The following is a 24,252-nucleotide window of genomic DNA, read 5'->3' on the forward strand; positions in this document are numbered from 1 at the left end:
AAATTCCAAATGTGAAAATACACTGTAAAACCCGATAAGGTCACTGAGCTCAAAAATTTTATTGAAACCGATTACGTAAAAATTTTTGAGGTAAGTAACTTAAATTTTTTAAGGTAAGATTTCTTAAAAATTACACTATAATTACACAATTGTATTTTTTAAGAAATCTTACCTTAAAAAATTTAAGTTACCTCAAAAATTTTCACGTAATCGGCTTCAATAAAATTTTTGAGCTCAGTGACCTTATCGGGTTTTACAGTGTACAATGGTAAAGAACAATAAAAAACAAAATAAATAAATAAGCCCTCGGGCCCCGACTCTCGGGAGGCCCCTGGACCAGGGGGCCCCAAACAGTTGCCTGCCTTGCCTGTTCACAAGCTGCACGTTTGGGGAACCCTCCCAAAGGGATCAATAAAGTTCTATCTAATCTAATCATAACATAGTCCTCTGAGCCTATTAGTGCATAACTAGCGGCCTTGACGGGCCCTCGCACGTGTGGTTCTGCAACCCAGGACATCCCGCCACCCAACAAAACAGTCACATGTCATATAGTCATCAAATGTTCATCAGACAGGCCCATAACGGCTAAAGAGTATCAGAATCAGAATCAGAGTCATATTACAAGATATCGAGTTCAACATTCAGCAATATCCTACAGATATCAAATTCAACATTCAGTAATATCTTGGCATATTATATGCTATAATATTTCAACATATTACAATATATCAAAAATCATTGTGCATTTTGTCTGCAACAAAATGCACAATGATAGAAGGTCACTATTAGTGTGTGTGTGTGTCTGTTCGATTATTTGGTCCGCACCAGGCAGTAAAATTGTTACATTGTAGCATACAGACTGTGTGTGGTCCGCGTTCACACATACAAACGAACCAATGCATCAGAATCATATTACAAGATATCAAGTTCAACATTCAGCAATATCTTGGTATATTATATGTTATATTATTTCAACATGGCGGCACGGTGGTGTAGTGGTTAACGCTGTCACCTCACAGCAAGAAGGTCCGGCTTCGAGCCCCGTGGCCGGCAAGGGCCTTTCTGTGTGGAGTTTGCATGTTCTCTCCGTGTCCGCGTGGGTTTCCTCCGGGTGCTCCGGTTTCCCCCACAGTCCAAAGACATGCAGGTTAGGTTAACTGGTGACTCTAAATTGACCGTAGGTGTGAATGTGAGTGTGAATGGTTGTCTGTGTCTATGTGTCAGCCCTGTGATGACCTGGCGACTTGTCCAGGGTGTACCCTGCCTTTCGCCCGTAGTCAGCTGGGATAGGCTCCAGCTTGCCTGCGACCCTGTAGAACAGGATAAAGCGGCTAGAGATAATGAGATGAGATGAGATTATTTCAACATATTACAACATATCAAAAATCCCTTAGCAATTCAACTTCAGCAATATCTTGGCATCATGTTTGCCAAGTTTGACATGAATTTGATGAACCGTCTAGGAGGAGTACATTAAAAATGACCATGGGCAATTTCACTCCAAATGGCCTTATGACATCATCATTCCAAAGTTCTACCCATTCATTTCAATGGGAAATGGAAAAAGGGGCGCTATGAAGTCCCTGGGCCATGTCCGGGGCCAAAAATCTGTGGCTGAGTAGCGAGGACAATGACTGATGTGTGTATCAAATTTCATGAGTTTTCATGCATGGGAATGCCTCAAATAAGGCCAAACACGGCAGAATAATAATAATAATAATCCTTCGAAAAACAATAGGGTCGAACACCGTTTTCCTTCGAAAACAATAGGGTCTTCGCACCGAACGGTGCTTAGGCCCTAAACAGTACAGTGTCTTGCAAAAGTAGATAAGATTAGATTAGATAAAACTTTATTGATCCCTTTGGGAGGGTTCCCTCAGGGAAATTAAGATTCCAGTAGCATCATTACAGATAAACAGAGAAAAGAAATAGAGAAAACTTCTAGATAAATTAAAATAAATTAAGTATTTACATATACAAATATAAAAGAATAAGATATGGGGAAGAGAGGAAGGGGGGAAGGGGGTTGGAAGTGGGGTTAGGGTAAGTGTGTGTGTGTGTGTGGGGGGGGGGGGGGAAGCAGGAAAGATATTGCACTTTATATTGCACATTGTCCGGTATTGCTTATTGTTAGGCTAGGCTACTGCTCCTTCCCATTAGAGCCCTGCACACATTAGAGCCCTGCGGGGGCGGGAGCAGGACTGAAAAATCCGACCCGCGCAGACCTCTACTTCCCATCCTCTGTCCTCCTGTTACCCCTCCTCCCCCCCAGAGAGGAGTTGTACAATATTCATCCCCCTTGGTGTTTATCCTGTTTTGTCGCATTACAAACTGGACTTAAAACGGATTTTTTGGAGGGTTAGCACCATTTGATTTACATAACATTCCTACCATTTTAAACATGAAAATTGTTGTTTTATTGTGACACAAACAATATTTAAAATGAAAAAACAAATCTGGAGTGTGCACAGGTATTCACCCCCTTTTGTATGAAACCCTTAAATAAGAGCTGGTCCAATTAATTCACTTCATAACTCACATAATTACTTGATTTAAGATCCACCTGTGTGCAATCCAGTGTCACATGATGTCTGTATAAATCAGCCTGTTCTGGAAGGACCCTGACTCTGCAACACTACTAAGCAAGCAACATGAAAACCAAGGAGCCTCCAAACAGGTCAGAGACAAAGTTGTGGAGAAGTATAGATCAGGGTTGGGTTATAAAAAAATAAAATAAAATCCCCAACTTTGAATATTCCACGAAGCATCATTAACAGAGAACTGAAGGCAATTTTTTAATTATCAAAATTCTATTTCTCATCTCATTATCTCTAGCCGCTTTATCCTTCTACAGGGTCGCAGGCAAGCTGGAGCCTATCCCAGCTGACTACGGGCGAAGGGCGGGGTACACCCTGGACAAGTCGCCAGGTCATCACAGGGCTGACACATAGACACAGACAACCATTCACATCTACGGTCAATTTAGAGTCACCGGTTAACCTAACCTGCATGTCTTTGGACTGTGGGGGAAACCGGAGCACCCGGAGGAAACCCACGCGGACACGGGGAGAACATGCAAACTCCACACAGAAAGGCCCTCGCCGGCCCCGGGGCTCGAACCCAGGACCTTCTTGCTGTGAGGCGACAGCGCTAACCACTACACCACCGTGCCGCCCATTCTATTTCTCATTTTATTAAATATAGGAATGCATTTTTGATCGCTATTTTGTCGCTGCTATAGCAAGTTATGAGTGTTTGAAATATGTTCTGTAATGTATCAGTCCATATGTTAAAGCAATGGCCATAAACGAGATTCGTTGAGACCTGGGCAAGACATCGTATGATGGAAGTAAAACGTACAGCAGAAATCAAAGTGACCAACATCTGCCAACGTTGTCAAAAGACTCGCGCGCCATCTTTCGAATGCTGATGTAATCGAGCCGGAAGTTTTGTTTGTTTTGATAGCGATCAGGAAAGTTTGAAAAAAGTAGGCAGTAATCGTCATTTAAACTCATTTTTGTGCAATATTTCATTTGGAAAACAGTTTTCAAAATGGTGGCACTGACACCTGGCTGACACTTCATGTTTCAAAGTCTCGCACAAGTCTCGTGAAGATCGCGTGGATAAGCGATGCCTGCCATGGACCAAACGAACTAAATTCAACATGGCTAAAAACCGAATAGGCCGATAAGTATAATATTTAATTGCAATTAGTTGCCAATACGAGTCATGATATAAGGTTACTAAAACCGAAAATGTAATTGAATAACACATTAATTAAGAAATAAAGCAAGTTTAAAAATGACTTCAGTTCTCCTTTAAATCCATTATAGCAAAATGGAAAGAATATGGTACCACTACAACCCTGACAAGAGAAGGCCGTCCACCAAAACTCACAGACCAGGCAAGGAGGGCATTAATCAGAGATGTAACAAAGACACCAAAGAACACTGAAGGAACTGCAAAGATCCACCATGGGGATGGGAGTATCTGTCCATAGGACCACTTTAAGCCGTATACTCCACAGAGCAGGGCTTTATGGAAGAGTGGCCAGAAAAAAGCCATTGCTTAAAGAAAAAAATAAGAAAACACTTTTGGAGTTTGCCCAACAGCATGTGGCAGACTCCCCAAACACATGTAAGAAGATTTTCTGGTCAGATGTAACTAAAATTTAACTTTTTGCCCATCATGGGAAATGCCATGTGTGGCACAAACCCAACACCCTGAGAACACCATTCCTACAGTGAAGCATGGTGGTGGCAGCATCATACTGTGGGGATATTTTTCAGCTGCAGCAACAGGAAAGCTGGTCAGGACTGAAGGAAAGATGGATGGCACTAAATACAGGGTAATTCTGGAGAAAAACCTGTTGAAGATGACAAATGGTGTTGGTTACATTGGTTAACGACTGAGTTAGAGCTGGGCGATATGGCCTAAAAAAAAAAAATCTTTGATTTTTTCACAAAAAATCTGATTTTCGATTTTAATAGATTTTTCCCCCTACTAAAAATCAAACTACAGATGACAAAGAAATGGTTCAAAACAAGTTTTACCTTTATTTTGTTTTCACTTAAATTTCCCCTTTGGGGTTAAAGTGCAACCAGAAACCAAAAAGAAGCCAAAAAACAAGCTTGTAGATGAGATGGCAGACCATGCAATTGTAAATAGTGAGAACATACAGTAACATTTAGAAAGCTTTCTCCAACATAGCTTAGTTTCAAACTGGCACTGACACAATGCACCCTCAAACTTAAAGGGGAACAGAGGGCAATATATAGAGTAAATATAACAATAAAACACACATTAACGAACCTTATTCAAGACTTACAAAAGTTTTTGGTTCTAAGGTTGGAAAGTTATAGTGTTTTGAAAGTAGCTCGAGCAAACTATTTCCGCAGTTTGAACAGCCCGCCATGATATTAATTTTATCCAATCAGAATGCACGTTCATTTTCTCTGCGTAACACTCATGACGTATGTATGTGCCCAGTTGTGTTGGCTCATTGAGGTTGGGAATAGCTCGTGTGAATCGGAAAGTAGGATGAATTGTAAGTGATCGGCTACACAATGCCACAGTGTGTTGCTTTCGGGTGTAATAACAGGACCGATGGAAAGCATAACGATCCTCCAGACGTGTCTTTTCACTCGTTTCTGCTGAAAAACACCAAGCGAGTTCGAGCTTTCTTCTCTTCTTTCATCATCACCGGAGTCGAGAGTACCTCTCCTAGGTTCAAACTGGTACCCTTCTAAGCCATAGCCTGCTTGCAGTGTGTCTTGCGGGATCTCTTCGTATGATTCGACAGAGCTATCGCTTTCACTTGATGCGCCCGACGCCATGATTACACGCTTCTCTCCTAGTGCAGTGGGTAGGGCTGACGTCACGGTCTTTTAAAAATGGCGACTCTTGTGCCGTTTAGCGTACCGACTATTATATTTACAATTACCAAGATATTTCGTTGTTTTCTAGTATATAAATTTGATAGAATACTTAAGAATATCTTACTTTGTCACATCAGCAACTGTATATATTATATTTGGTACCACTTTAAAAAAAAAAATGCCCCCTCAAAAATAAATAATAAATATGTTATTTACTGGGCAGCACGGTGGTGTAGTGGTTAGCGCTGTCGCCTCACAGCAAGAAGGTCCGGGTTCAAGCCCCGTGGCCGGCGAAGGCCTTTCTGTGCGGAGTTTGCATGTTCTCCCCGTGTCTGCGTGGGTTTCCTCCGGGTGCTCCAGTTTCCCCCACAGTCCAAAGACATGCAGGTTAGGTTAACTGGTGACTCTAAATTGACCGTAGGTGTGAGTGTGAATGGTTGTCTGTGTCTATGTGTCAGCCCTGTGATGACCTGGTGACTTGTCCAGGGTGTACCCCGCCTTTCGCCCATAGTCAGCTGGGATAGGCTCCAGCTTGCCTGCGACCCTGTAGAACAGGATAAAGCGGCTAGAGGTAATGAGATGAGATGTTATTTACCAGCTTGGAGGTCCGTATCATGAAATACCGTGACCGGTATTTCTGGGCCGAGATCAGTATTCAAGGCCGAGGTCACGGTATTTCACCATACGGACCGACCTTAAGCTGGTAAATAACATATTTATTTTTTTCTTTACCAAATTCTAACAGAAAACGAGAGCGCCCGAAAGGGAAAACCGAGCCGAGCCGCCATTTTGAATCCTCATTCACGGCTGTAATGCAAATGGCCTCCTCCAAGTGCACTTCCATGGCAGGAAAACAACTATATTTTGCCGCCTATGTAGTCCCCTATTTATACAAAATTGAGTCATTCAGGATTCAGCCATGTTTTTGCTCAGCATTAGCAAGTTAGAGGTTTTTAGCTTTCTCCTGAAATGTTTTCTTTTATTTCGTCTTCCTCAGGGTAGTAAAACTCGCGTTCACTGTGAACACTGTCGTTATCGCTATCCATGCTGTAAAATCAATGCTATTCTCCTGAGAAATGCTGACAAAAATTGATAAGATTTTTGATATTATAAATAAATCTTATAAAAAAAAAAAGATAAATGTTGACAAAAAATGCTACCATGTTTGTTGTTGTTGTGAACGAGCGAGTCGCCAGAGGTCTGTAACCGGGGTCCGTAACTGGGGTCCATACCGTCGGATACGGACCCGCTTGCCAGCCAATCAGAGCACAGGATTTGGACTGTGAAAAAAATACAAATAAATAATAATAAATAAAATTGTGTCCTTTTTGATAAAACTGACAAAATAGGAAAAAAAATCCCGACTTTCCCACCGTATGTATGGGCACCATGTCTTTTGCAATAAACATCACGATAGCATCTGTGATTGCCTTCCACCACGCCCCATTCTTATCATCAGGCACACAGTTCAAAAATGTGTCCGGGACGGTTGCTTGCTTTACTTTGGATGGTGCACTTGTGCTACGGCTGTGTTAATTCCGCTGGGAGCAGCACTTCTCCTGCTCCGCTGCATGCTTCTGTTTAAGGTGTTGGAGTAAATTTGTCATGCTGCTTCCTTTGGAAGCAACCGTTTTCAAACACACCTTACAACGAGGACTTGTTTGGTCTGCGTCTGACGCCGCAAAACCGAACCAATTCCAGATCACGGAGGAAGTTACTCCTTTCTTGGGTACAAGTTGTGGATTTCCCCCAATCGCTGCCATGTTGTTTGTGTGTGTCTATGGCAAGCGCGCAGTGTTGCCAACTCCTCAGTAAGGAAAGTCACTATTGGCTGCCCTTAAAGTCGCTAGAAGTCGCTAAATGGCTTCATCGTCTAATTTGCATAATCGACAATTTGCAAGTAATTGTAATGGACGCTGTAGGAGAGAGGAATAACGTCGTGGGAGAGACAAAAAATGAGTAACTAACACCCTAAATATGTTTAGAACTGCAAATGAACTTTCTTCTTTTTTTTTTATTTTGCCATTGAAATAGGCCATCACTTCTCAAAATAACTTAATGACTTTAGTCAATTTTTTAAAATTTATATAGCGCCAAATCATAATACATTTATCTCAAGGCACTTTCCACATTACATAAATCAATTTCGTCCTGTATTGTTAAATGTTAGAATAGCAAATAGAATCAAAAGACTGTTGTGTGGGGTGGAATTGTTAGCTCTACATCCAACCCTCCTCCTTTATCCGGGCTTGGGACCAGCAAAGTGACCCAAAAGAGACACTCTGGCAGAGTTACTTAGGTTTTTTTTTTTTTTTTATGGGGGGGGGGGTTCTTAAGTTTATGCTCCACTTAGGAGCCTACAACAAGTCATAACATAACATTTTAACATTTTTTTCTATCTTAACATGACAACATTAACAATCTTACTGGACCAAAAAGAGACAATAGAAAAAAACTGCCAATGGCAATGTAAGTCAATGATGCTAACTAGTCTGGCCCTAATTCACATTCATTGTTTTTTTTTTTTTTCAGACCCTCCCTCCACACACACAAGCTGTGCTGGCTCACAGAAAGAGTAGGTCATCCTCATTATGGTCAAGGCTTCCTATGGCAGGTTCAGCAACTGAGGAAGCTGATTTAAATGAGTAAGCAGCTGATGTGCCAAAGAGCTGCAAAACATCATCAGGCAGCTTGTGCTCATAGCAAGCCTCACCAGACAGCTTCAGACCAAATCGGACATACAGAATGGAGTTAAGGGTCTGCAAGGACATCCTATTTCTAAGTTTGCTTTTTACCACACTCATCTGACTGAATAATCTCTCGACTTCAGCATTCGAATGTGGCAAAGACAACACAGACACAGCAGCCATGGCAAGTTCCTGAAACGGGTTGATATCAGCTGCATCCCTGAACTTCCAAATCTCACTCCAGAAGCCTACTGTGTTTTTTGTTTCATTCCACTTACTAAGATGGATGACATGCCATTGCTGGACAATCTTGTCTGTCTGTGCAGGAGAGTAGCCAAGGAGCTTGGCTATTTTTTCTATTTCTCCCAGACTCATATTGTGCTTCAGAGTTTCCTCTACATTGAAAACTGACATGTACTGCGATGCTTCGATGTTGTCCGGCAGTCTCACCCTCAACTCATTAGTGAGGGAGATGGTGAAGGCTACACACCGCTTTCGGACATTGTCCTTCTTCTCAGGCGCAAGATGGAGCTCAGCTGCCTTTGACTCAAAAAGGTAACCAAGGTACGGTTTGGGACTGATGTATCCATCAATTGGCTCTTTGAGTACATCAATATTTGCCAGTGGATTCAGCACCATGTTACTCACAGACTTTATCAGGCTAACCAAGCTGTCAAGAAGTTTAAAAGGCTCTACCTGCTCTCCCTCAAAAGCCTTGATGGCCAACTGTACCTCACCCAGCACTGACTTCAAAAAAATCAGATACAAGATGTTTTGAGGATCATTGTACATGGAGTATAAAACCTCAGCCATGTAGCAGTGTTCACTGGACTTGGTGACTGCGAAATGCAGTTTAAGTGCCTCCCACTGGTCCAAAATGTGTGAAACCGCTGGTTCAATGGAGAGCCAACGTGTAGCACACACCTTGGTTATTTGTAAGGGTTTATCCCCATAGTTGATGGTCTCATATAGTGCTTTGTAGGCCTCCCTGTGCTTTGGAGACACTGAAAACCAGTTATAAGTCTCCCCTACCAAGTACTCCACCCTACGGGGGATGGTGTCATTGGAAGCATGGCTCACAGCAAGCTGCAGGGAGTGACATACACAGCGAATAAGAACCAGATCTTTAAGGCCATACTCCTCCTTCAGCACTTTATGAACCCCATTGTTAATCCCCGTCATAATGGAGGCATTGTCAGTCCCTATCCCCAGGAGTTTCTCTTTTTTAAGACAACACTTCTCCAGGAAAGCCACAACAGCTCGGGCTATAGATCTGGCATCTCCTCCCTCCAACTCAACTAGCCCCAGAAATGTTGAGACAATTGTGTGTTTGGTGTCACTGAAGTACCTTATCACAACCCCCAAGTAGAGCCCTGCACTCCCGCGGGAGTCCCGCGGGACTCGCCGCAAAGCAGTGCGGCGTGGGACAAATTTTAGAAGCTCATTGCGGGCGGGACCGGAAGTGCACGTATGTGGGCACGGGCGGTGATAAGCTGCAATCCTGCTAACTAAAAACGTGCTTGAAATAAAATTTATAAATTATTAATTTTTATGTCTATCATATATAATTTGTGCTGGATATTTTATTTGGCATTAATAAAAACATTTTAAGATGCCTAAATTTGCAGAGAAAGTCAGATTGAGTGAGAAATAGCATCTTAAACTTGCCATTGATCACTCTAATGACTCGCAGTTCACACCCAGCTAGCAAGAAAACCACAAGTAAGTTGATTTACTTGTTGCGTTAGTCTACAACTTTAATCAGAGAGACAGGTTACACAGTGACGGTAGGCTTGACTCAATGCTATCCCAGAAATCCTTCCTGTAATATGCAAATTTGGCTGTCCAATCAGAGGCGGCCAAATTTGCATATTACAGGAATGATTTCTGGGATAGCATTGAATCAAGCCTACCGGCACTGTGTAACCTGTCTCTCTGATTAGAGTTGTAGACTAACTCAAGCAGTAAATTATTTCACTCATGGTTCTCTTGCTAGCTCTGCTTTGCAAAAAAAAAAACATTTGTACAAAGCAAGCCCATTTACTTTTTTATGCTGATCAGAGAATTACAATGGTTTCTCATGTGACAGAAATGTGCGATTCGTGGTTAAATATTTTAATCACTTGACAGCACTAATTATTATTATTAGAGACACTACATGCTGAATTCAGAAACAAGGTAAATAATAACAAATGTGAGCTGTAGATATTTATGCTCAAATCCACTTAAAGTAGGGGGCGGGGCACCATCACGCTGTGTCAAGACAAGAACTTTCCTGAGAAATAACATGAATGTCTGCGTCATGCGGGATTTGTGGGCGGGGGCGGGAGCGGGACTGAAAATCATAATTCTTTGTGGGCGCGGGCGGGAGCAGGACTGAAAATCATAATTCTTTGCGGGCGCGGGCGGGAGCGGGACTGAAAAATCCAACCCGCGCAGACCTCTACCCCCAAGTACTTAGGAACACTTACATCCGTGGACTCATCGAGGAGGAGGCTGAAATGCTGGTCACCCACATCTGCAACCAACTTTTTTAGAAAGTATGGTGCTAGAACACCATTAATCATTTCCGTGCACTTTGTCCTATGCATTTTGAAGTGAGTAGCAGCAGTGGAGTCTGAGAAAGCAGCCTTACATGCTTCCCCAATGTGATCACATGCCAGCAGGGAAGAGTGTTCAGCAATAGCTAATGCCATGGTGGCTTCAGCCTTTTTTGCAGAGTCAATTTTTTTTCACATTAATGACAGCTTGCTTTGGGTGGAACTGTTATAAGGCTTTGCCTTTTAAGTATGTTTTTGAGTTGCCATATGTTTTTTTATGTCACAAAGTTTGGCGTAGAAATCAGCCTTACAATACAGGCAGTATGCCTGTGTATCATCCCCAACCAGCCTTTGAATTCAGGGTTTGATTCCCACTCCTTTCTGTATTTCTGAGTGTACAGTTCAGACTGAGACATGATGAGCTAGCTAGCCAGATGTTTAGCTTATGTCAGAGGCACACAGTGGACGAGGTGAGTAAGTGACTGAGGCTGTGTGAGTAAAATGCAGTGATTTTAGTGTGACAGTGAAGAAACATTTACATCCCGCCCTCTAAGCCAGGGCGGGAAAAGCGGCGGCTTTGCACATGCGCGATTCATTAGAAGTCTAGAGTGGAGAGGAGAGGAGAGCCCCGCCCCCACCACTCCTCTCCACTCTGACTGCAGCTGGGGCTGCTGCGCTGCGCGAGGCCGCTGTGACACTGACTGCCTGTGAGCAGGCCCGCCGACAGGGGGGGACAAACGGGTATGTTGTCCCAGGCCCAGGAATGGGGGGGAGCCCAGAACTGGGCTCTCATGAAGTTGCGATTATTTTATTTCATTTCAAAATATGTTGATTTGGGGGAGAAATGTGCTATATTTGCATTCAATAAATGATTTCTAGATCTTTTGCCTTTATTGTCTTTGAAAAAGGCATCAAGAACCCCCTACCACCCCTAATGCAAAAATGGTTTGGTCTGACTCTTTGATTAAGGGGAAAAAAAACGACATCATTCAATCATAGCGCTTCGACAATCAGCGTGCGTGCGTGCCATTTGCCAACATGCACAAGTCAGGAGCACAGAAAAGAAAAGAGAAAAAGAGAGGAAGAAACCAAGAGACTCAGGGGCTCACTGCATAAATATTTTAAAAAAGATTCGGATGATGCAGAGCCGTCTGTCCGGACGTCTGTTACGCGTCCTCACTTTTTACATTTTGTCCTCATTTCGGACCCTCAGCCACCACCGTTGCATCAATCATCACAAATCCCCACCCATTATTTACACTTGCTATTCTGCGATGACATACAAGCAAAGATAGCCTACAGGGATTTCTCGTATACAAACATTCGCGCTGCGCGCGCAGCTGATGGAGCCTCTGCAGCCTCTGATTGTCTGGAAGCTGCTGTCACTCGCGCGATTGACTGATTTTTGCTCCTCCGAGCTGCGCGCGCAGTGCGAATGTTTGTGCGGAAAAACCTATGAATGTTGGCGCGCATGCTGTTGAACAATACTCATGCCGAAACGAAAGACATCCTTTAAAAATGCTTGGTGCTTAGAGCATCGTTTTGTCGGCAAGAGCCAAAAAGGCACTTCGCCTTCTGCAAGCTCTGTCGCATTGGCATTGATGTGGGGAGCAGAGGTAAAGGTGCGATAGACAGACACACGGACACAGACCGCCACAGAGAGAATGCCAGCAGTGCTGAACAGTCATCTTTAGCATCATTTTTTGCCCCAGCTCTAGTACCAACCCCAGTCGATGACAAAACCACTGCTGCTGAGCTGACTAAATTGTTCCACACCATTAAACACCATCACTCGTACAGGAGTTTAGACTGCTCTGCAAAAGTTGACAGGTAAGGTTATAGGCCAAATGTAAATGACATGGTTGACTGTCATTTTTCATGTTTTTCTTTTTGATATTTTTTTGGATGAGCATAAATGAACACAACAATGTTTTGTTTTTAGTTTAGTTCCTGTGGATAAGCCAAGGCCAGTATAGTAGGCTAAATGACAGTAGGCCTACATGTTTCTTGATTCATTTTTCGATTTTTCTTTTTTTTTTCTTTTTGATGGTCATTTTCAAGTGAATAAATATGTTGGCCTATGGCATGGCAAAGACTGTTTTTTTCAGTGTCTATAGATGGACACAACTCTTTACAGTGACTTTACAGTGATGTTTTGTTGCTTGTTGACATGGTCTTGACCATCATTTTCCACATTTCTCTTTTTGATAGGTGTTCCAAGTTAATAAATATATATTGACTTCATACGTTTTTTTATGTTTTTCTTACCCCCCCCCCCATAACGCGACGGTGTCCTAACTTTAGGGCCTTTGTCCTCACTTTTGGACACAAGTGTCCTAACTTACAGACTCATGTCGGTGGTCACCCTAAAGACACAACCAACTTTTTCCAGCCCCGTAAAGTAACCCCAACCAAGGCACGCGCGGCACGCAATTCATGTTACAAACGAGGGGAGAGCAAGTCACACTGAACACCATATCAAACGCACAGGGCATTGAATCATTTCATAACCACAACGGCTTAATAACATTGTGTTTCATATATATCTGATTGAAGCTAAGAATATTCACATTAGCCCGCAATCATATCCCGCCATTTCTCGAGCGGTGTGTTCTTCTCTGCTTTTCACACTAGACAGTACGCACGCACAGTATACTATGTTCTTCCATGTTCAGCTCAATGGGCTGGCAATGCTCTCTATAGAGCATGAACTTGCGAAAAAGCTGGACTTCAATGACCTTATTGACGACTTTGCCACAACAAAAGTCTGGCGCATTGCATTTCGCACCTGAATAGTTGCAGACTAAGGAAATGTTAAAATGTTAAAACTGTAAAAATGTTGAAATGCTAAAATGAAATGGTTGTTGACCGGTTGAATGGTTTTTGAATACCTGTCATTTAAGGGTTGGAGTGAGTAGAGACTGGGATAAGAGAGGTGTGTGTGTGTGTGGGTTGGCCCGGGGGGGGGCCCATTCAGAGCATTTTGTCCCGGGCCCAGCCAAAGCTGTCAGCGGCCCTGCCTGTGAGTGCTGTGGGACGGCGGAGGGGCTCGCGGCAGCACCTGCAGAAATATACGTGCTTTCACGTCAGAGTCTCCAAAACACCAGTAAAAGTCGCTGGATTTGTCACGAGTCGCTTTTGACAAAAAAAAGTCGCCAAAAGGATTTGTAAAGTCGCCAGATTTCGCGAGAAAGTCGCCAAGTTGGCAACACTGTGTCAGTGCCCGATCCGTCCCTGCTGCCTGATCCGTTCTGCACATGTGCAGAAGGGAGCATCGGTGGCGGAAGTTAAAACTGAGAGAAAACCGATTTTCATAAAAACACATCGTCCTTAACTGTAAATTCGAATTAATCGATAAAATCGATTTATCGCCCAGCTCTAGACTGAGTCAGAATTTCTGCTGTACATTGTAGGTGGGCTTTTTTCTTTGGAGGAGGCAGAATTGAGAAGCCATAGCTGGAGCTGAGTACAAACTATATTTACATAGAATAACGCATGTGTACAGTGTAAAGTCACTTAGGAGGTCAGTTTGTGACTCTGCAAGTTTTAACCTTCCAGTTATAATATGCTTAAATTCTGGCAACAGCCTTAGCCTCCAGCGATGACAGTTGCTTGGAAAACATTGATGGGGGCATTAAATTTTCATTGACAACAAATTCACAGACACTGCCATACTGGTTTTTCTGCAGTTTCCATACAACAACATAAGGGTCACATTGGTGATGTTTACAACACATAAGAAAGTGGGATGAATCACAACACAGCCAACCTAATACAATCGAGTTATGATATGGGGGAATTTCCCCCCAGAACTATAATTAGTAGCGCTACAGTTACAGTGCCTTGCAAAAGTATTCATACCCCTTGACATACATGTCAACCTATACGGATTGTCTGGAAATTATACGGATTTTAGCTCATTTCAAGGGCGTACGGGCGTATAAACAAAGTCTTACGGATTTTCAGTATTTTCTGACCTAAATTTATTTTGTGTCTCTTACTTGAACATCGTCAGCTGACCGTCGCAAAAACATACAAAAGCTCGATTTATAGACAAAGAACAGCATGTATGCAGGGGCAGATAACCCAGACTATGTGAAACCGGATGTTTATTCCTCAAGCCTCGTGCAGTATCGCGACTGCGAGACTTCGCTCGTTCCGGTCATGCGCACGATCTGCACTTAAACACGCCAAATGGTCATTGTTCGAACAATTTTCTCATTGTGCAGAGCGACATTGTTTACACCTGAGAGATTTTGAATAGCGTCTGCTGAGTGAAAAAACCTGGGCACAGACACCCTTACTGCACTACTGCAATGCAAACTGAACACAGACTTCTGTTGTGACATCACCCCCACAGAAAGGCAGTTACAGCTGGCAAAGAAGGCTGCTAGTGATTATAATCAAGATCATATGTAAACATGACTGACTGTGGACAAAAATGGTGAAGTTTGAGTGCTTTCTCTGGCTATATGAAAAGTTGACTGTGGACAAAAATGGTCTCTGTGAAAAGTATCCCATTGAAATGGGAGCAGCCTACACTTTGACTGACAGTGCACAGCCAGTGGAGTTTGAGTGTTTTCCCTGAGTCTGTAAAAAGTATTTTTCTTTGGAGTGGGAGCAGCCTACCCTATGAACAATAGGATAGCAGTAAATGTGTATTGTACAAATGTACATCAAAATAAAAGTTTGGTGCGATTCGAAGGCTATAAGGATTTTATGTTGATTTTATGGATTTCTTCCTCTGATACTACAGGTGGACGCCCAAAAGGGTTGACATGTATGCCTTGAACTTTTTCACATTTTTCTGCCTTACAACCACGAACTTAAAAGTTTTTTATTGAGATTTTATGTGATAGACCAACACAGAGTATCACATAATTGTGAAGTGAAACGAAAATGATAAATGGTCTTCAAAATTTTCTCATCTCATCTCATCTCATCTCATTATCTCTAGCCGCTTTATCCTGTTCTACAGGGTCGCAGGCAAGCTGGAGCCTATCCCAGCTGACTACGGGCGAAAGGCAGGGTACACCCTGGACAAGTCGCCAGGTCATCACAGGGCTGACACATAGACACAGACAACCATTCACACTCACATTCACACCTACAGTCAATTTAGAGTCACCAGTTAACCTAACCTGCATGTCTTTGGACTGTGGGGGAAACCGGAGCACCCGGAGGAAACCCACGCGGTCACGGGGAGAACATGCAAACTCCACACAGGAAGGCCCTCGCCGGCCACGGGGCTCGAACCCGGACCTTCTTGCTGTGAGGTGACAGCGCTAACCACTACACCACCGTGCTGCCCCTTCAAAATTTTAAACAAATAAAAATCTGAAAAATGTGGTGTGCATTAGTATTCAGCCCCCTGTACTCTGATACCTCTAAATACAATCCAGTGCAATCAATTGCCTTCAGAAGTCATCTAATTAGTTAATAGAGTCCTACTGTGTACTGTGGGTGGTAGAAGAGAGCAACTGGACTTGTTTGAAGATTCTTGAAAACGTTTCACCTCTCATCCGAAAGACTTCCTCAGTTCTGTCTGACTAATAGGGAGGATCAGGTATTTATCCTCTCATGGATAATAATAGAATCAGAATTCTGATGGTTGCATAGTAGGTGGCTGATAAAAGATGTCTTAGACCCCCACCTCTGTTCAGTGATGGCCGTTCCAGGTTGACAAAAAAGAACCCCTAGAAGCTGTCTAGAAGTTCATCATTTTGTGTACCTGACTTTTGCACTCGTTGTACTTTGCTCTGGAAAACAGCATCTGCTAAATGCCATGTCTCGTCTCATCTCATTGTCTCTAACCGCTTTATCCTGTTCTACACACAAGGTTAAAATCAAGGTCAAGATCACCAAAAAGGTCAAAATCATTTTTTCACGATATCTTCCTTCATATTCATCATAAGTGCTAACGAGCGAGGTTTGTTTTGCCTGACAACACTTGTTTTACAACCCCAATTCCAAAAAAGTTGGGACAAAGTACAAATTGTAAATAAAAATGGAATGCAATAATTTACAAATCTCAAAACTGATATTGTATTCATAATAGAACATAGACAACATATCAAATGTCAAAAGTGAGACATTTTGAAATTTCATGCCAAATATTGGCTCATTTGAAAGTACATGACAGCAACACATCTCAAAAAAGTTGGGACAGGGGCAATAAGAGGCTGGAAAAGTTAAAGGTACAAAAAAGGAACAGCTGGAGGACCAAATTGCAACTCATTAGGTCAATTGGCAATAGGTCATTAACATGACTGGGTATAAAAAGAGCATCTTGGAGTGGCAGCGGCTCTCAGAAGTAAAGATGGGAAGAGGATCACCAATCCCCCTAATTCTGCGCCAACAAATAGTGGAGCAATATCAGAAAGGAGTTCGACAGTGTAAAATTGCAAAGAGTTTGAACATATCTACAGTGCATAATATCATCAAAAGATTCAGAGAATCTGGAAGAATCTCTGTGCGTAAGGGTCAAGGCCGGAAAACCATACTGGGTGCCCGTGATCTTCGGGCCATTAGACGGCACTGCATCACATACAGGCATGCTTCTGTATTGGAAATCACAAAATGGGCTCAGGAATATTTCCAGAGAACATTATCCGTGAACACAATTCACTGTGCCATCCGCCGTTGCCAGCTAAAACTCTATAGTTCAAAGAAGAAGCCGTATCTAAACATGATCCAGAAGCGCAGACGTCTTCTCTGGGCCAAGGCTCATTTAAAATGGACTGTGGCAAAGTGGAAAACTGTTCTGTGGTCAGACGAATCAAAATTTGAAGTCCTTTATGGAAATCAGGGGACGCCGTGTCATTCGGACTAAAGAGGAGAAGGACGACCCAAGTTGTTATCAGCGCTCAGTTCAGAAGCCTGCATCTCTGATGGTACAGGGTTGCATTAGTGCGTGTGGCATGGGCAGCTTACACATCTGGAAAGACACCATCAATGCTGAAAGGTATATCCAGGTTCTAGAGCAACATATGCTCCCATCCAGACGACGTCTCTTTCAGGGAAGACCTTGCATTTTCCAACATGACAATGCCAAACCACATACTGCATCAATTACAGCATCATGGCTGCGTAGAAGAAGGGTCTGGGTACTGAACTGGCCGGCCTGCAGTCCAGATCTTTCACCCATAGAAAACATTTGGCGCATCATAAAACGGAAGATACGATAAAAAAGACCTAAGACAGTTGAGCAACTAGAATCCTACATTAGACAAGAATGGGTTAACATTCCTATCCCTAAACTTGAGCAACTTGTCTCCTCAGTCCCCAGACGTTTACAGACTGTTGTTAAAGAGAAAAGGGGATGTCTCACAGTGGTAAACATGGCCTTGTCCCAACTTTTTTGAGATGTGTTGTTGTCATGAAATTTAAAATCACCTAATTTTTCTCTTTAAATGATACATTTTCTCAGTTTAAACATTTGATATGTCATCTATGTTCTATTCTGAATAAAATATGGAATTTTGAAACTTCCACATCATTGCATTCCGTTTTTATTTACAATTTGTACTTTGTCCCAACTTTTATGGAATCGGGGTTGTATTTGACTATTACGAAAACCCGGGATAGGATGGGACATGACTCATCGTTCACAGTCAGGGATCTCCCTGTCCTGTCACAGACATATTATCACTCACGGACATTGAACTTTTGTCCTGTTCTGTCCTGGGAGCTCTTACCTTAGCTGTCCTGTCATGTGTCATGGTATAGTTTGGATAACATTGTAGAACTTTGAATGGGTGGGTGGAGCACAGAAGTACGGCAGGCCAGAACTGAGTTTCCAAAACTCTTTATTTTTGCACTTTTCAGTGACACACGTACACTCTCCCAGCCACACGCATACACACACACATAAGACATCTGGTTCGGGAGAGAGCTTTCTTCTTCTGCTCTCTCTCTCTCTCCTTATATAGGGCATGGTTGCTGGGAAGACACACAAACACAGGTTAATTCACATCAGGTGTAGTGATTCTGCCACTTACCTTCCCTGACTCCGCCCTCCGGTCACAAACCGACGCTTGACCACGCCCCCACTGCCACATACCCCCACCTCCCGACTCAGGCCGGGCAGCCGTCCGGCCTGCAGCCGACTCCCCCCCCCCCTTGACGGGAGACGAAGTCCGCCACGACCATCTGCGCCCCCGGCCTGTGGACCACCTTGAAGTTAAAGGGTTGGAGTGCCAGATACCAACGGGTGATCCATGCGTTGGCATCCTTCATGCAGTGGAGCCACTGGAGAGGTGCATGGTCTGAACAGAGGGTGAAAGGGCATCCCAGCAGGTAGTAACGGAGAGCGAGGACTGCCCACTTGATGGTCAGGCACTCCTTCTCTATGGTACTGTAGTGCTCCTCACGCACTGACAGCTTCCTGCTTATGTATAGCACTAGGCAATCCTCCCCCTCCACCTCCTGGGACAAAACAGCCCCCAGCCCTCTGTCCGACACGTCCGTCTGCAATATAAAAGGGAGAGAAAAGTCAGGGGAGTGTAACAGTGGCCCCCCACACAGTGCAGCCTTTACCTCAGAAAAAGCCCGCTGGCATTGCTCCGTCCACTGGACCGGATCTGGTGCCCCCTTTTTAGTGAGATCAGTCAGCGGGCTGGTGACGTCCGAATAATTAGGTATAAACCTACGATAATAGCCAGCAAGCCCCAGGAACTGTCTCACCCCCTTTTTGGTCTTGGGCCTCGGGCAGGCCGCAATCGCTGCCGTCTTGTTAATTTGGGGATGCATCTGCCCATTGCCCAAGTGGAAGCCCAGATACCGTACTTCCACCCACCCAATCGCACACTTCTTCGGGTTGGCTGTGAGACCCGCCCGCCTCAGCGACCTAAGGACGGCCCTCAGGTGTTGTAGGTGCCGCGGCCAGTCATTACTATAAATAATGATGTTGTCAAGGTACGCCGCCGCATAGGTGGCGTGGGGGTGGAGGACCCTATCCATCAGCCGCTGAAATGTAGCGGGCGCCCCAAACAGCCCAAAAGGAAGTGTGACAAATTGGTGTAAGCCGAATGGTGTGGAAAAGGCCGTTTTTTCTCGGGATAATGGAGTCAAGGGGATCTGCCAATAACCCTTTGTCAAATCCAGTGTCGAGTAAAAGCTAGCCGTGCCTAGTCGATCGAGCAACTCATCAATACAAGGCATTGGGTACGCCTCGAATTTAGACACTGCGTTGACTTTTCTATACAGTAGTCTCCACAGAACCGGACCGACCTGTCAGCCTTGGGTACCAAGACCACTGGGCTGCTCCAGTTGCTGTGGGACTCCTTGATGATGCCCATTTCGAGCATGGCCTCGAGTTCTTCCCGAACCACTTTTTTCTTGTGTTCGGGTAGCCTGTAAGGGTGGCTGCACACTACCACCCCCGGGGGCGTCTCAATGTGGTGCTCTATGAGGTCGGTGCGGCCGGGCAGGGGCGAGAACATGTCCAAAAATTCAGTCTGCAACTGGGCAACCGCCGTGAGTTGTGTCGGGGAGAGGTGGTCTCCACAGGGGACCGGAGAGGTACGCGATGCCAATGCTCCCTTTTGAACCTCCGGCCCCAGCTCCGCCTTCTCCGGAACCACCGACACCAACGCCACGGGGACCTCCTCATTCCAGAGTTTGAGTAGATTGAGGTGGTAAATCTGTAGCGCCCCACCCCTGCCCGTTCACCTCACCTCGTAGTTGACGTCCCCGACTCGCCGTGTGACCTCAAAGGGTCCTTGCCACTTGGTGATTAATTTGGAGCTCGATGTGGGCAACAGTACGAGTACTTTATCTCCTGGTGTGAACTCCCTAAGGCGCGTACGCTTGTACAGGCGGGTTTGCCGTTCTTGGGCCTGCCGCAAATTCTCCTGGGTTAGGTGCGTGAGTGTGTGGAGTTTTGCGCGCAGGTCAATAACGTATTGAATTTCATTTTTACTTGGTGAAGGTCCCTCCTCCCAATTTTCTCGCAGCACGTCTAAAATGCCACGTGGCTTACGCCCATATAACAATTCGAATGGGGAGAACCCCGTGGAGGCTTGTGGGACCTCTCGCACTGCAAACAACAAGGGTTCGAGCCATTTATCCCAATTACGTGCATCCTCGCTTACGAATTTCTTAATTATATTTTCGAGGGTGCGATTGAATCGTTCGACTAAACCGTCCGTTTGTGGGTGATAAACGCTGGTGCGGATCGGCTTAATACCTAATAACCCATAAAGTTCGTTCAGTGTTCATGACATAAACGAGGTGCCTTGATCAGTCAGAATCTCTTTCGGGATTCCAACTCGGGAGATAACGCGGAAGAGTGCTTCCGCAATACTGCGTGCTGAGATATTGCGCAGAGGCACTGCTTCCGGGTATCGCGTTGAATAGTCCACCAGAACTAATATAAAGCGGTACCCTCGTGTTGACCGATCTAATGGCCCGATGAGATCCATCGCAATTCTTTCGAATGGGGTCTCGATTAATGGGAGGGGGCGCAAAGGCGCTTTTGGGATGGCCGCTGGATTTACTAACTGGCATTCGCGGCACGCCGTACACCACCTACGGACATTGCCGCGAATCCCTGGCCAATAGAACCAGGCCATTATTCAGGCAGTGTCTTATCCTGCCCTAAGTGTCCAGCCATGGGATTAAAGTGAGCCGCCTGGAATACCAATTCCCGGCGGCTTTTTGGAATCAAGAGCTGCGTGATTTGTTCTTTAGTCTGAGTGTCCTGCATCACTCGGTATAATCTATCCTTCATAATAGAAAAATAGGGGAAGGACGGGGTGGCGTTTGGCTCCAGCATTTGACCATCGATTACTCTCACTTGGTCAAATGCATGCCGCAGAGTCTCGTCTCGCGACTGCTCTAACGGGAAATCTGTGAGGGATTCCCCGAGAGAGGGAGGAGGAGATGACGTAGACGGCTCTGTGACAGCTGCTCCCGCCAATGCGACACCGGGACCTCCCCTTGCTGAAATACAGCAGGACCCACTCTTTACTAAATGACTCATTAACTCCCCAAATCCCGGCCAGTCAGTCCCCAAAATTATTGAGTGGGTGAGGCGAAGATTAACCACCGCCTTTACTCTAAATTTTTCCCCTCTGAAAAAAATGTGGACTGACACTAAAGGGTAGCTGTGAACATCCCTGTGCACACAACACCTTCACCCCCTGTGCTCCCCCCAATGCCTCGTCTTGCACCAGGCTTTGGTGGATTGAGGTCTGATTACAGCCAGAGTCCACCAAAGCCTGATAAGTATCCCCTTGGATACTCACCGGTATGCGATACGCTCTGGCCCGATCGAGGGTGGCTCCTGGCGCGTCGGGGATCTGAACCACCACGCCCACTTCCATCACCGAGCACTGCTGTTGGAGGTGGCCTGGCTCCCCGCAGCGCCAGCAAACCGGCCTGGGCTTTCTCTCTGCACCGGTACTCTGGGGCTCACTCACCTGTTGGGGTGGAGAGACAGACACGGAAGTGGGAAACGGGAGGACACCACGGGTGCGGTGGACCGGCTGTGAGGGAGCCGGCCCCCGCCTCCATGGTGAGGGAACGGGGCGAGGACAAGACCCAGAAGGGGAGGGGGAGAGAGAGAGGAGAGAAGCGAAGAGGGGATCTGTGATCCTGCCGCGAGAACAGCCGCCAAATGATCCTCCGCCAACTCGATGGCCTGATCCAGCGACGCCAGGCGATGGAGCTGGACCCACTCCGCCGTTCCTTTGGTAAGTTGCGTGATGAACTACTCCAGTGCCACCAGGTCGACGACTCCCTCGGCGTCGCGGTTGTCAGCCCTCAGCCACCGCCTGCAGGCATCCCGGAGTTGCTGGCCAAACACAAACGGGCGGCCGACCTCCTGTAGGCGCAGAGTGCGGAAGCTCTGACGATGTTGTTCGGGGGTGCGCCCCACACGCTGGAGGACGGCCAGCTGCGCCTCGCCTGTTAGCAAGGGGAGGAGGCGAGCCGTGCGCTGTTCCACTGGCCACCCCGAGGCTTCTGCTGCTTGTTCAAATAGCGTGAGGAAGGCCTCGGGGATGTCGTGCAGGCCCATCTTCATTGGGGTGAGGTGGAGTGGGCCCGCAGCGGTGGAGATGGTGGACCCCGCCGACGCGAGGAGGTGCCGGAACGCCTGACGATCTTCCTGTTGCGCCAGCACCAGGACCTCGAACCGTTGTTCTTGCTCCTTTCGGAGGGTGAGCAGCGCCTGGTGCTGGCTCTGTTGGGCCGTGGTGAGGGCATGGATCAGGTCTGTGAAGGGGGAGGACTCCATGAGGATGTTCTCTTCTGTGCTCAGGTCCCGGGTTTCGGCACCACTGTAGAACTTTGAACGGGTGGGTGGAGCACAGAAGTACGGCAGGCCAGAACTGAGTTTCCAAAACTCTTTATTTTTGCACTTTTCAGTGACACACGTATACTCTCCCAGCCACTCGCATACATACACACAAGACATTTGGTTCGGGAGAGAGCTTTCTTCCTCTGCTCTCTCTCTCTCCTTATATAGGGTGTGGTTGCTGGGAAGACACACGCTTGACCACGCCCCCACTGCCACAAACATACTCTAGTTAGTTAAGAATAATCAAAAGAAAAGAAAGAAATCTCATTATCTCTAGCCACTTAATCCTGTTCTACAGGGTCACAGGCAAGCTGGAGCCTATCCCAGCTGACTACGGGCGAAAGGTGGGGTACACCCTGGACAAGTCACCAGGTCATCACAGGGCTGACACATAGACACAGACAACCATTCACACCTACGGTCAATTTAGAGTCACCAGTTAACCTAACCTGCATGTCTTTGGAGAAAACCCATGCAGAGAACATGCAAACTCTGCACAGAAAGGCCCTTGCCGGCCACAGGGCTCAAACCCGGACCTTCTTGCTGTGAGGCGACAGCACTAACCACTACACCACCGTGCCGCCAAAAGAAAGAAATAACAAACAAATTTGTGTGTATGTGTTAATATTTATTTCTTCTTTGGTCTTCATGTCCCGGTATTACAATGGCAGGATGACTCCTAGATTACATGAGTATGATATGAGAAGAAGAAATGACAAGTCAACACAAGAATTTTTCAACAAATTATTTATGAATTAACAAATTATATCCCATCACAGACAATAAGGTAGGTGCCCTATCCCATCCCCTATGTCCCGTCCCGTATGTCATGGGTCCGTCCTGTCCCATCCTGTATTGCAAGGAGGTCACTGCCCGAGCGATAATATGTCACGTCTCGTTCCGTGATGCAGGTTTTAGCAACAACCCACACACACACACACACCTAAACATCTCATCTCATTATCTCTAGCCGCTTTATCCTGTTCTACAGGGTTGCAGGCAAGCTGGAGCCTATCCCAGCTGACTACGGGCGAAAGGCGGGGTACACCCTGGACAAATCGCCAGGTCATCACAGGGCTGACACATAGACACAGACAACCATTCACACTCACATTCACACCTACTGTCAATTTAGAGTCACCAGTTAACCTAACCTGCATGTCTTTGGACTGTGGGGGAAACCGGAGCACCCGGAGGAAACCCACGCAGACACGGGGAGAACATGCAAACTCCGCACAGAAAGGTCCTCGCCGGCCACGGGGCTCGAACCCGGACCTTCTTGCTGTGAGGCGACAGCGCTAACCACGACACCACCGTGCCACCCACACCTAAACATATCCATC

This window comes from Neoarius graeffei, chromosome 11, assembly GCF_027579695.1.
Source record: "Neoarius graeffei isolate fNeoGra1 chromosome 11, fNeoGra1.pri, whole genome shotgun sequence".
Classification (NCBI taxonomy): domain Eukaryota; kingdom Metazoa; phylum Chordata; class Actinopteri; order Siluriformes; family Ariidae; genus Neoarius; species Neoarius graeffei.